The following is a 13,185-nucleotide window of genomic DNA, read 5'->3' as shown; positions in this document are numbered from 1 at the left end:
CAGATCATGACCAGAGTGAAACCAGGAGTGGGTTGCCCAACCAACTGAGCCACCCATATTTGGGAATATAAAAACCAGCCCCAGGTCCCAGGCTTTCTGAATTTGCTTTGTATAGAAGAAGACAAAGTCAGTTGTGCTAGTAAATTCTGAATCCTATTCAACATATTCTGAGGGCATATAAATTCTGAGATTTTATAATTTCCCAGTTAAGGAAATGTTTGTTGGTTCTTATATAGAATACGATACATTTCTCTCCCTGATGTTTGATTTTAGCCCTGCAGTCTCTCTGGTGTTTGCAGAAATACTTAGCTTCTTTTCCAAGAAGTCACCAACATGAAAATAATCGTTTAAACCATTTCAAAAATAGAATTGGATTAATTATTCAAATATTTCTGATTACTGGAGATTTACAAATGGAGATAAAATATCTTCTTTTTATCTTGGGGATCTTGGGGATCCCTCAGTGGCTCAGTGGTTTAGTGCCTCCCTTCAGCCCAGGGTGTGATCCTGGAGTCCCAGGATCAATTCCAATGTCAGGCTACCTGCTTGTAGCCTGCTTCTCCCTCTGCCTGTGTCTCTGCCTCTCTCTCTCATTCTCTGTCTCTCAGGAAAAAAAAAATAAATAATTTAAAAAGATTTCATTTATTTATTCATAACAAAGACAGAGGCAGAGACATAGGGAGGGAAGGAGCAGGCTCCATGCAGGAAGCCTGATGTGGAACTTGATCATGGGAGTCTAGGATCATGCCCTGGGTGGAAGGCAGGTGCTCCACCGCTGAGCCACCCAGGCGTCCCTGAAGAGAAAATTTCTAATTATCAATTTGAGAAGTCCTGTTTTGAGGGTTTATTAATTATCATTTCACCCACAAATAATTCCTCTTTGTTCCAAAGTCTCTAACTTTGATATTTATGGTAAGGTCTTGATCCACCCATCCCTATTCCGTAGTATCACATACTAGGTAATTTGGAGCCAGTGATCATGCATTGTGAACTTAGGAAGATCTTTAGTGAGGACTCTAACTTCAACAATTACCAAGGTATTTGCCATGGGGATGGCATTTAGCAATGCAATGAATCTGGGGAAAATATTAACCATGGGTCAAATCCTAATAAATACCAGAGAATTCAGTTTCTACAGAACCAGTATAAAATAAATAAATGTGGGGAAGTCTTCTATCAAAGCTCAAACTTTACTAAATATCATTGATTCTCTCCCAGAGAGAAGACTTACAAATGTAGCAAATGTGGCAAAGTTTTTAAACAGTCTTCATAACTCACTCAACAAAAAGTTTTTATACTGTGAAGAAACTTTACATATATAAGGAATGTGGCAAGGCCCTTAACCTGTATTCAAATATTTTGACATCCAAAAGAGTATAGTGGAGAAAACCTTATAGATGAAAGAAATGTGCAAAGTCTCTATCCGGGGTTTAGCCTAACTGACAACTGAGAACTCCTACTGGGGAGAAACCTCAAAAAGGTAAATAATACGGCAAAACCTTTAATAAGCACTCAAACCTTTCTTGGCATCAGAGAATACAAACTGGGAAGTAAACTTACAATGTAAGGAGTTTCTTGAAGCCTTTAATTATTGCTCAGACTTTCCTTGATATCACAGTATAAATACCTGGGGAGAAACCCCACAAATGCAGAGAATATAAGCAAAGCCTTTAAACAGAACTACAACCTAAGCAAACACTTGAACACTTGTACATTCATACTGGGAGAAATCCTAAAAATGTAAAAAACTGTGGCAAAATGTTTGACTGGATTTCAAGTCTCCCTCGATGGAGGACAATACATGCAGGGGAGAAGCCCTACAAATGTAGAGAATATAGCCAAATCATTAACTAGAGCCACCACCAGTATAAATTAGAGAATACAGCCTGGAGACACCTGGAACAAACGTAAAGAATGTGGTAACGTCTTCACCCTGAAATTGACACTTCCTCAACATCAGAGAGTGCTTACTACATAGAAACCCTAGAAATGAAGAGGGAAAGATCTTTATTTTCAATATATATTTTGGGGGCAGCACGGGTGGCTCAGCAGTGTAGCGCCCCCTTCAGCCCAGGGCCTGATCCTGGAGACCCGGGATCAAGTCCCACATCGGGCTCCCTTTATGAAGCCTGCTTCTCCCTCTGCCTGTGTTTCTGCCTCTGTGTGTGTGTCTGTGTGTCTCTCTCATGAATAAATAAAAATCTTTAAATAATATATATACATATTAGAAAAAAACAGGTTTATACACCATTAAAACATTAAAGATGTCATAAGATGATAAACTATGTAATGAAAAAAAAAATCCCAGTAAGTATCAAATTCAGAACAGAATGTACTAAGCCTATAGCACTTTTAAGAGATTAATCTGGTCCAGATTTTCACTGCAAACTTGCAGGATTCTACATCTTTTATGTCATCTTTTCTTTTCCTGTACTGCAATAGAACCAGGGCAAGTATAGGTTTTTCTCAGTCATAGGAGTGTAGCTACCTGTTGGTAATACTTTATTTTTTGTTTCTAAAAAATTATATATTTAATCCTTAGACACACATGGACAGAGAGAGAGAAAGAGAGAGGCAGAGACACAGGCAGAGGGAGAAGCAGGCTCCATGCAGGGAGCCTGATGTGGAATTGGATCCCTTTGATTTCTTTGATCCCAGGACTCCAGGATCCTACCCTGGGCCAAAGGCAGCCACTAATGGCCAAGCCACCCAGGGATCCCCTGGTCATAATTTTCAAGTGGAACCTGACACACCTTGGGAGATTTTGAAATATTTTCTCTATGGTTTGGGATAGAGACTTCTTTTCTAGTTTCTCTTTTTGTTTGAAAGATTTTATTTATTTATTCACTAGAGACACACACACACAGAGGCAGAGACACAGGCAGAGGGAGAAGCAGGCTCCATGCAGGGAACCTGAAGTGGGACTCAATCCCAGGTCTCCAGGATCACACCACAGGCCGAAGCCGGTGCTAAACCACTGAGCCACCCGGGCTGCCCTTCATTTCTGTGTTTAACATTACATCCTGTGCTTCATGACCCTTTCATCTGCATTCCTATTTTCCATTCCTGGAGATTCAGTAGTTGCTCAACTTACAAAACATAAATATCTATACATTATGACCTGATTAAAAAACAATGCAGCTAATTAATATACTTCTGACCTCCTATACTTAGGATATTTATTAGATATTTTTAGGAAATTTGTGTTGAGAACTCCTAATGTATACTCTTTCAGCAAGTTCGAAATATAAGAGGCATAGAATTATGTGTAGTCTCCAGATTTCCAGAATCTGTACATCCTGTATACCTGAAATTTTGTACCATTTGACCAACATCCCCTATTTTGTCCTCAGTCATCTCCTGACCATCACAATTGTATTCTATCCTTTAAAAAACAGATTTTATTTATTCATGAGAGACAGAGAGGCAGAGACATAGGCAGAAGCAGGCTCCTTGGAAGGAGCCCAATCTGGGACTTGATCCTGGACCCCAGGATCACATCCTGAGCAAAGGCAGACACTCAACTGCTGAGCCACATGGGCATCCCAATTGTACTCTATTCTTATGAGTTCAACGCAGATTCCAGGTATTATTGAGATAATACAGTATTTGCCATTTTGTGTGGCTTATTGTTATTGCCTAACATCCTCAAGGCTCACCTACTTTGTCCCAAATGGAAGCTTGTCGTTTTTTTAAAGGCTGAATTTTGGATACGGATATCTATAGATAGATAGACATAGATATTATAGACGTTATATAGTACGTATGACATGTAATAGATTCTGATATATTTCTATATCGTAAACAATATTATATTATAGTAGATAGAGAGGGATATAGCTATATCACATTCTCTTGAACCACTCCTCCTGGAAAGCAGAGAAACTACAGGGAGATGACACTTCCTATTTGCTATAATAACTAAGTTTCAGGAAAATACAAGGTAACACCAATGTGGAAGAATTAAAATGAATATATATTGCTAACGAGAGTGGACTATAGGTAAACCGGCATATACTTACAGAGTCATTTTTCTATTCTGTTAAGAAAATACAAACACAACAGTGAGAGCTCTCTGAACTAATCTTTTTTTTTTTTCTCTGAACTAATCTACGCTTTCTCTAGTTTCCATTTATCCTTATTTCACACCTATATCTACAAACCATTTTTTCTTAATAGGGAAACAGAAGATGAGGCACATAGGTGGGGCCCAGTATCTACATCTTCATCCTTGTTATAGGACACCTAGGGGAGCCCTGGTGGCGGAACGGTTAGGGCAGCCCTGGTGGCACAGCGGTTTGGCGCCGCCTGCAGCCTGCGGTGTGATCCTGGAGACCCGGGATCAAGTCCCACATCGGGCTCCCAGCATGGAGCCTGCTTCTCCCTCTCCCTGTGTCTCTGCCTCTCTCTCTGTGTGTGTCAATGAATAAACAAATAAATCATTAAGAAGAAAAAAAAAAAAGACACATACTGCCCAGCTTGGATGGTGTAACGGGGACAAAATCGCATCGTATATGTGAAGTTGCCAACATGGTGCACTGTAACTTCCTTGTGAACACCGTAACTTCCTTGTGAACAAAATTCATGCTCAATCAACATGGCAGTAACCTATACACATTGTTTTCCACACAGAGACTTGCTCAGACATCAGCACATTGACTAGACTCCCTTCTGTGAACTCCAAAATGCAAAGAAAGAATGTGGTTCCTCAGGGTGGTGATTGGCGTTCTTTATTGGGAATCCACAACAGAGGAAACTCAGGACAGAGAAAAGTAAATAGTAGACTCTTTGCTGGGAACTCACCAGGAGTTGTTGGGGTTGACATAAGACGGTGGGGGTAGGGTGCTCAGGTGCACAGGCACCCTGTGCCTGCATTCTCTAGTGTAGAGCCACTAAACATGGGTCTATTTGGTTAAATTAAAGGTATGGACTATTAGTGGATATCCCAGGAATGGAAGGTGGCGTGCTCCCATCCACTTCTACTGATGTGAAAATGCCAGTTTCATGCAGCATTGGTTAAGGAATGCAATGTCACTGACAATGAGTGTGATAGGACAATATTTATGTAAACCAATCATTACGTATTTATGTTAAACCCAGTACAAAATATTTTAGTGTCTATGTGTTTTATACTCTGAAATTGCAGAACAGAAGCCCTCCCCCAACCTCACAACCTGTATGTCTGAATGTCAAACTATTACTAACTGGGGGTAATTCATGGGCATTTTTAAACTTTATTTAGATATTTCTCATTATACAATTGATGATATGCCTACGTATGTTTGCTATCGCTATCTTAACCAATTGCAAGTATTTAGGAGGTCCTAAAAACAAAATTCTGTTTTTAAAGCCTGAATTTCATTGAGCTTAACTGGGCTTTCTGTTTAGGGCGCTAGAAGCTTAAAATCAAGGTTTCCACATGATCTCCTCCATGGTCACAACTTGTGCGTGGTATCTTCAAGGGAGACAGAGGATGTTGAGTCTCCCTGTTTACTCAAAATTTTATCCGTGGTCCTTTACTGCCAATTCAACTGAAGGAACTACTAGGCATTTTATATAAGTAAGGTTATTGCCTCATGGCTGGAATTACAAACTTGACAGTTTTGAACCAAGTACAAATAAGACAATTAATGAGTAGGAGAATGAATTAGTGACCTCCAAATGTACCCCTACAATTTCTACCACCCCCAGCTCCAACCCTCCCTGCCTTCCTCTTTATCCCCCATTGTGACCTTAAGGTCTTCACCTCTGTGACCTTTACATTTCCGTGAAAACTCTCTCTGCAAAGGACTCTCCTAGTCTTCATTGCTCTTCTAAGTCCATGAAGTGTGTTTCAGACCTCTATACCAATAAACCCTTCTTGCCTGATTCTAGAGCTCTCTTCCTTCCATTCTCCCAAGAACTTCCATGTATTCTTTCCTCCTCCTCCAATTCCATTTGTCTCTTCCCCACCCAATTCCAATGATTTTAGCCAATTTATCATGTCTCTAATGTCCATATCAATATCTGACCCATCATTTAACAGTCCTTAGTTTCCTCATGACCCTACACTCATTACCCACAACCCTACACTCCCTGACTTTTCTCATGGACCCTTTGGCCTACTGATGCCCACTCTTCTCCCAGCTCTGATGATTCCCCTCCACCCACATACACTCTGTTCCCCAGGTATCATCTGTTCTCCCCCTCCTTCATCTCTTGTTGCAACACTGAACACTCCCAGGACTGCATTCACAAGTAACCTTCCCCCTTCCACCCATATGTTCTTTGATCCATCACAGGCAATAAAGTTTGCATATGTCTTTTACCCAACCTTGCCTTTGAACTCCCTTTGCCCATTAATTTGTCATCTACTATCCTCTTCTTTCTCATGATTTCCTTTACCCTCTCATTCCCTTAACACACATAGGCCTCATACCCTAAAGTTCCTGCATACCCACCAAACCTTAAAATCTGTAGTGCACTTTAACCCCTCAGTGACATTTAACAACCTACTGCTTTTAGCCATGTTCCAAGTTACAGAACGTGTCTCAATGATGTTCAAGTCCTAATCCTCAGTGCCTGTAACTGTAACCTATTTTGGGCAATAGGATCTTTGCAGATGTAATTAAGTGTATATGTCATACTGGATTCAGGTAAACCCCAATTCAATTCCTCTTGTCCTATTGAGAAGAGGGAAGTTTGTTTATTATTATTTTTAAAAAGTTTCATTTATGTATTCATGAGACACACACACACATACACAGAGAGAGAGGGAGAGAGAGACAGAGACAGAGACAGAGACACAGGCAGAGAGAAGCAGGCTCCCTGTAGGGAGCCTGATGTGGGACTCAATCCTGGGACTCCAGGATCACTCCCTGGGCTGAAGGCAGGGGCTCAACCACTCAGCCACCCAGGCGTCCCAAGAGGGAAGTTGACACATACGGTGCTGTGTGAAGGGACAGTGATGTGTCTACTAAGCCAAAGAAGATCAAGGATAGCTATAGTCCCCCAAAGTTAGAAAGCAAGACTCAATTCTTGAGACATAAGGTGACCCTGCCAACAGCTTGGCTTCAGATGTCTAAGTGCCTCCAGAAGTGTGACACAATAATTTTTTGGGTTCTTTAGCATCCAGTTGTAATAATTTGTTACAGCAGCCCTAAGAAACTAACATGGGTCCTATCTTCTCTTCCCCTGTGGCTTGTTACCCCAAGCTCCCAGATTCTCTGCATTTCATTTATCCCTGTGCGCTCATTCTTACCGCGCCCTCCTCCCCATATCACTACTTGTCTTCATGCCATGTACCTCAACCTAAAGTGGCACTGCTCATTACTCTTTCAGTGGCATATATTGTGAATATGGTCCTTGATGACATTATGAAGCAACATTGTTAAACATCCTACCATAATTCTTATTTTCTATCTTCTGTACTAGTGCATGCTTGAAAATGCTGTATATTCTCATACATGTAGTCACATATTCTAACTTAAAAGATTTTGTGTAACTCTTTTTTGAAGCTATTTGCATTTTTCCATTTAGCTTATATTAAAGTTTTACCCCAAAAGACCATACCATTTACTAGACAGTCCATTCTAGAGAACATAATAATTACCTGTATATTTCACACTTGATATTAGCCAAAAAGCAAAGAAGCGATTACCTATATATTTCAGGGGTGCTTTTTCCTACTCATCTATGACTGTCTTCAGATTCTCAAGCTTCACCATCCGCACTGCTTTGGATCTCTAGCCTACTGGCCTTCTTTGCAGACTCCTTTGAGACTTGCCAGCTCTCACAATCATATTAGCCAATTCATTACAGGAAATTTATCCGGCTCTCTATCTACGTAGAGACATATAGATAGATACATATCTATTTCTATATGTAGTGAGCCTATATCTTATCTCTGGTTCTATACAAATATAGATTAAAAATATGCACAGATGTGTGCATATCCATTCCATTGATTCCATGGAGAATCCTACCATAGATTGTAGTGTCCATACATTTTTTCCACTCAAAATCAACCTGCTGGGATCCCTGGGTGGCACAGCGGTTTAGCGCCTGCCTTTGGCCCAGGGCACAATCCTGGAGACCTGGATCGAATCCCACGTCGGGCTCCCGGTGAATGGAGCCTGCTTCTCCCTCTGCCTATGTCTCTGCCTCTCTCTCTCTCTCTCTGTGTGACTATCATAAAAAAAAAAAAAAAAAACCCAAAAAAACAAAAAAACAAAATCAACCTGCTGAACTTAATTGATGTTAATTACTATGTTTTATCTTCGTTTATTTATTTTTTAAAATATTTTCTTTATTTATTCATGAGAGACACACAGAGAGATGGAGAGACACAAGCAGGGGGAAAAGCAGGCTCCTCAAGGGGAGTCAGGCGTGAACTTTGTCCTGGGACTGCAGATCACAAGGTAGCCGAAGGCAGACACTCAACCACTCAACCACCCAGGTGTCCCACTATATGTTATGTCTAATTTGACAGAACTTCCTTCTGATGCACTTCTTTGAAAAATTGTTTTTCTGTATTATCACAAAAATTAAAAGAGAAGTCAAATGCCAAATTCCAGGTGAAATCTTCTGTGTGCGTGTATGCACATATGTGTGTGTTTAATTAATACCTGAATGTATGCAGTTTTTCATATTTGCCATTAATACGAGATCTTTTGTAAGAATTTCGTACTTGAGGTTCCTTTTAAACAGCTATATTTGGTATAACTTACATGCCACAGGGGATCCCTGAGTGACTCAAGGTTTAGCGCCTGCGTTTGACCCAGGGCACGATCCTGGAGTCCCGGGAGCGACTCCCACGTCGGGCTCCCGGCATGGAGCCTGCTTCTCCCTCTGCCTGTGTCTCTGCCTCTCTCTCTCTCTCTGTCTATCAAAAATAAATAAATAAATCTTTAAAGATAAAAACCAAAAAAACTTACATGCCACATAATTTATCAACCTAATGTGTACACTTGATAGCTTTTTAACCAAGTCACATGTAGGTATAAGCAAACCATTGTCAATCCTAGAACATCTCATTACCTCATAAGAAACGTCATACTCTTTAGCTGTCACCACTCTCATATTCATTTCCTCATATCTAATTAGTAATCTGCTTACTTTTTCCAATTTTCTACACTGACTATTGACATGACATTATATAAGTTTAAAAGTGTACAATTTAACTATTATATATTGTTAATTATAGCCAACATATATTAAATATATACACCAGATTATCTACTCATCTGACAAGAGACACAAGTTATTTCCAGGTCCTGGCTATTAGGAGTAATGCTACTGCATGGTCTCTATTTTTCACATGTTTATAGTTTTCTAGTTTTGTACTTGTACCTGACTTCCTTTCATGGCACTATCGTAGGAAAAGATGCCTGATACGATTTCAATCAAATTTATTAAGACTTGTTTTGTGGCCCAATATAAAATCTATATTGGAGAATGTTCCTTGTGCATGTGAGAAAAATGTGTTTTTTGCTGTTGGTGGAACGTTGTAAGTCAATCTGCTAAATATCATTGAAGTCTGGTACTTCCTTATTGATTATTTTGTCCCATATTGAAGGTGCACAATTGAAGTACCCTGCTATTGTACTGCTGTCTCTTTTTCTGTTCTTGTCTGTTCATTGTTGCTTATATATTTGGGTACTTTTATGTTGAGTACATAAGTATTCTAAAGATTACATCCTTTTGTCGAAATAACTCCTTCATTTTATTTTATTCAGGGAAAGTAGGGTATATTGATTTGAAAAACTGTGAAAGATTACTACGTATCAAATAAAATTCGTTTTTAAAAGTAGGTGACTCCTATGAATCCAAACTTTGACCAAATTGACACCACAATGTACACACAAAACTATTATGTAGCTCAAGGAGCAAAAAAGCAATAATCAGAAGTAAATGTCCTCTTAATACAGACACTAAATAAATACACAAACCTACAGCTTTAATACAAACTCATAGGTACATGTGCTTAGCCAGCTTTTGCCAACAATAAATGAGTAAATGTTTTATATTCAATAAATGCACATATAGTGTATAAAACCTTTAGTCACATGTAATGTAGTTAGTCTAAAAATCAAAGCATAATGTAAGGTTTCCTTAAGTGAAGACATACATTTCAGAAAGAATCCAAGTTGAACTAAAGCCACAATCAGAAGCACTGTAAAGGTGACCCATACAAAGCCTGTCATTTGCATTGTATATAAAGAATAGCTGCCCAGGAATAATATCAGGAATCTTACAAAGGGGTATTATGATAACCTACCTGAAAGGACAAGTAAGTTATTTGGAGACTTTAAATAGCACAGAACAATGTAAATTAAATTATATGTGAAAAAATCTGAAATGTATAATAGCCAGAGATTAGAAAACTGACTACTGTAGGGAAAAGATTGATTAGCTCATACTAGTTGGTTTCAATGAATCATTGGCTACTTCTTTCAGTAATTACCAAGATTATCATTGCAACAATATTTTTCCACACACATCAAAATCTGGAAGCAGTAACTCCTTCTCCAATTGTCATTTAGTGTTCTCTTTTTCCCAACCTTGAAGCACAGGAGTAGGTTTTTGAATATTGACTAGCACTTAGGGGACACAGGAGATATAGATGTTCATAAACATTACATAAGCTATAATTGATGTACCTGGAAAAACACCACCAAAATTCATGGGAAAGTACATTGTTTTTCATAGGGGCATTACATGAGTTATAAACACACTGTTTGAGTCCTACCAAAACTAGAATAGGGGAAATCTTTTTTTCCCAAATGCACCATAATTAAAAACACTGCACAGGTTATCCCTGGGTGGTGTGGTGGTTTAGCGCCTGCCTTTGGCCCAGGGCGCGATCCTGGAGACCCGGGATTGAATCCCACGTCGGGCTCCGTGCATGGAGCCTACTTCTCCCTCTGCCTGTGTCTCTGCCTCTCTCTCTCTCTGTGACTATCATAAATAAAATTTTTAAAAAATTAAAAAAAAACACTGCACAATGTAACCCCTTTATTTTATAATGACCCGTGCAGTGTCTTACTAGTCTTTGACTTAAAGTCTACTTTGATCGATGTAAGCATACCCATCCTCATTTCATCTGGTTATTATTTGCATGGTATATCTTTTTTCACACTTGCACTTTCTGTGTTCTTAAGGCTGAAGGAAAATATACTTGGGTCTTCTATTTCTTTCCATTCAGGTATAACTTTTAATTGCAGAATTTAGTCCCTTTATATTTAAAGTAAGTAGAGATTAAAGTATGGAGTTACTGTTGTCATTCTTTCGTTTCCTGTCTGTTTTAGAAATATTTGCTCTCTTCTTCATTTGCTATTTATCTTTGTGATTTGGTGATTTTCTGTGGGTGTATACTTCCATTATTTTCTCCCTATCTATTATGTATTGACTACAGGTTTTTAACCTCTGGTTACCAAGAGGCTTAAAGAAAGACCTCTTTTAACAGTTGATTTTAACTTCTTAACCGCTTAATTTCCATATAAAACTTTTTCAGGCTTGAGAGAACTCTTAAGAAATATGAATTTCCATTTGTATGCCATCGTACGGAAGCCTTCTCTACTCCCTTTGTGGTATCTGTGCTGATTTCCTCATTGGAACCACACCACCTGATGTTGAGAATTCAACTTATAACCATTGCTATTATCAAGATTCGTCAGTATTTTATAGGACTGCCACCTCTTTGTCCTTAAAGACCAACTAGCAAACCATTTTATTTAAACTATCCACAAAGTTTTTTAGTTTTAATGGAGAATGATATTCTGAAAACTTATTTCATGGTAACTTACATTAATGTTATAACCATGAACAGCATCTGCATTTAGATCTTCTTCATATATTCTAAATCATGTTGTTCATCTTCAATGGGAAATAGGTCTGCATGAGACCCACCTAAGGAAGAAGGGCATCTCATCTTTGATGCAGCAAGTCAGCCATATAATTTCATATACCAACTAGGCATCCATGAATTTTCTAAAGTACAAAATGCATTAATATGTACTAGTCACCAATCTCACACAGGGTCAGTGTAAAACAAGCACATCGAAATTATACCTTTGCAAAAATCCATCCCTTGTATCTTTTGAAGCATAATACATTATCCTCACGTTTAACTTTGTACTATTCCTTGTAAGTATTTGATGTAGAGTACTGTCTAAAAAGGGTAACTTATATACTGCTTTCTATTGATTTGTGACATTTATTGACATTTGATGTGCAATAAGTACATTTCTAAATATTTATGTCTTTCAACTTACTTTCCTTTCTGTAATCTCTGATGTTTTCTAAAGTCTATATATAAAAACTAGGTCTTTCCTCATTCATCTCTTTGTAGGCTTTGAATCTAGTACGCATTTCGGGATATTGATTCAGGACTGAATTCCAGTTAAAGGAACTGCAACTTTTACACTTTATGGTTTCTATCCTGTATGATAGCTATGACGTTGAGTAAGTCCAGAGTTCTATCTATAAGTTTATCTAGATGTAATGATGTTGTAATGATTTTCCTCAGATTTTAAGGCTTGAGTACTGGTTAGTGTGCTTGCCAAATCTGTGGTATTTGTAAAATCCTCTCCGCTATACATTTTCTGATGAGGAATCACAGTTTTCCGTTGTTGAAAGGCCTTGCCACATTCTTTACACATATTTCATTACTCTCTCTTATGAATTAACTAATGTGGATAAGAGTTGAGCAGTACTTACAAATCCTCTCATAGTTGCTTCTTCTGACAGTCCTGCTGCTACTTGTGTGCTGTCGTTGGGGACCTGGTACTTCTGTGAAGAGGCAGCCGAGGAGATTCTGGCACTCTCAATGGCCAAAGAAAAACCCAAAGAAGGAATCAAGACTGAGAACAATGATCATATTAATTTGAAGGTGATGGGGCAGGTTTGCTTTGTAGTCCAGTTAAAGATGAAGAAGCGTATACCGCATGTAATAAACTAATGAAAAACTATTGTGAACAGTAAGGTTTGTCAATGCAATAGGTCACAAGATTTGATGTGCATCCAATAAAGGAAAAAGACACACCTGCACAGCTCCAAAACGGAGGAGAAAGATACAACTGATGGGTTCCAGCACGAGAGAGGTGTCTAGTAGAAAGGGAACCTGTTACTTTACAACTCTGCTCCTCCGGACCAAGAAGGGGTTTCCTCTGTTCTTTCATTTTTTCCTTCCCCATTCCTCTATTG

The 13,185-nt window shown here is 38.8% G+C and overlaps 1 protein-coding gene and 1 pseudogene across 1 annotated transcript in view; one reads left to right on the top strand and one right to left on the bottom strand.

Moving 5' to 3' along the window:
- Positions 1–9,531, bottom strand: part of LOC140600380 (uncharacterized) — an 81,943-nt gene extending 72,412 nt beyond the window's left edge. Inside the window, 1 exon segment of the mRNA XM_072768634.1 lies at positions 8,709–9,531. The gene's annotated coding sequence lies outside the window, so the exon portion shown is untranslated.
- A 3,277-nt stretch (positions 9,532–12,808) lies between these two features.
- On the top strand, positions 12,809–13,090 carry LOC140607946 (small ubiquitin-related modifier 2 pseudogene; annotated as a pseudogene).
- Positions 13,091–13,185: the final 95 nt, after the last annotated feature.

This window comes from Canis lupus, chromosome 1, assembly GCF_048164855.1.
Source record: "Canis lupus baileyi chromosome 1, mCanLup2.hap1, whole genome shotgun sequence".
In the NCBI taxonomy this organism is placed as follows: Eukaryota; Metazoa; Chordata; class Mammalia; order Carnivora; family Canidae; genus Canis; species Canis lupus.
Note: the sequence above shows the minus strand (reverse complement) of the source record. Positions and strands in the feature narration are given on the sequence as shown.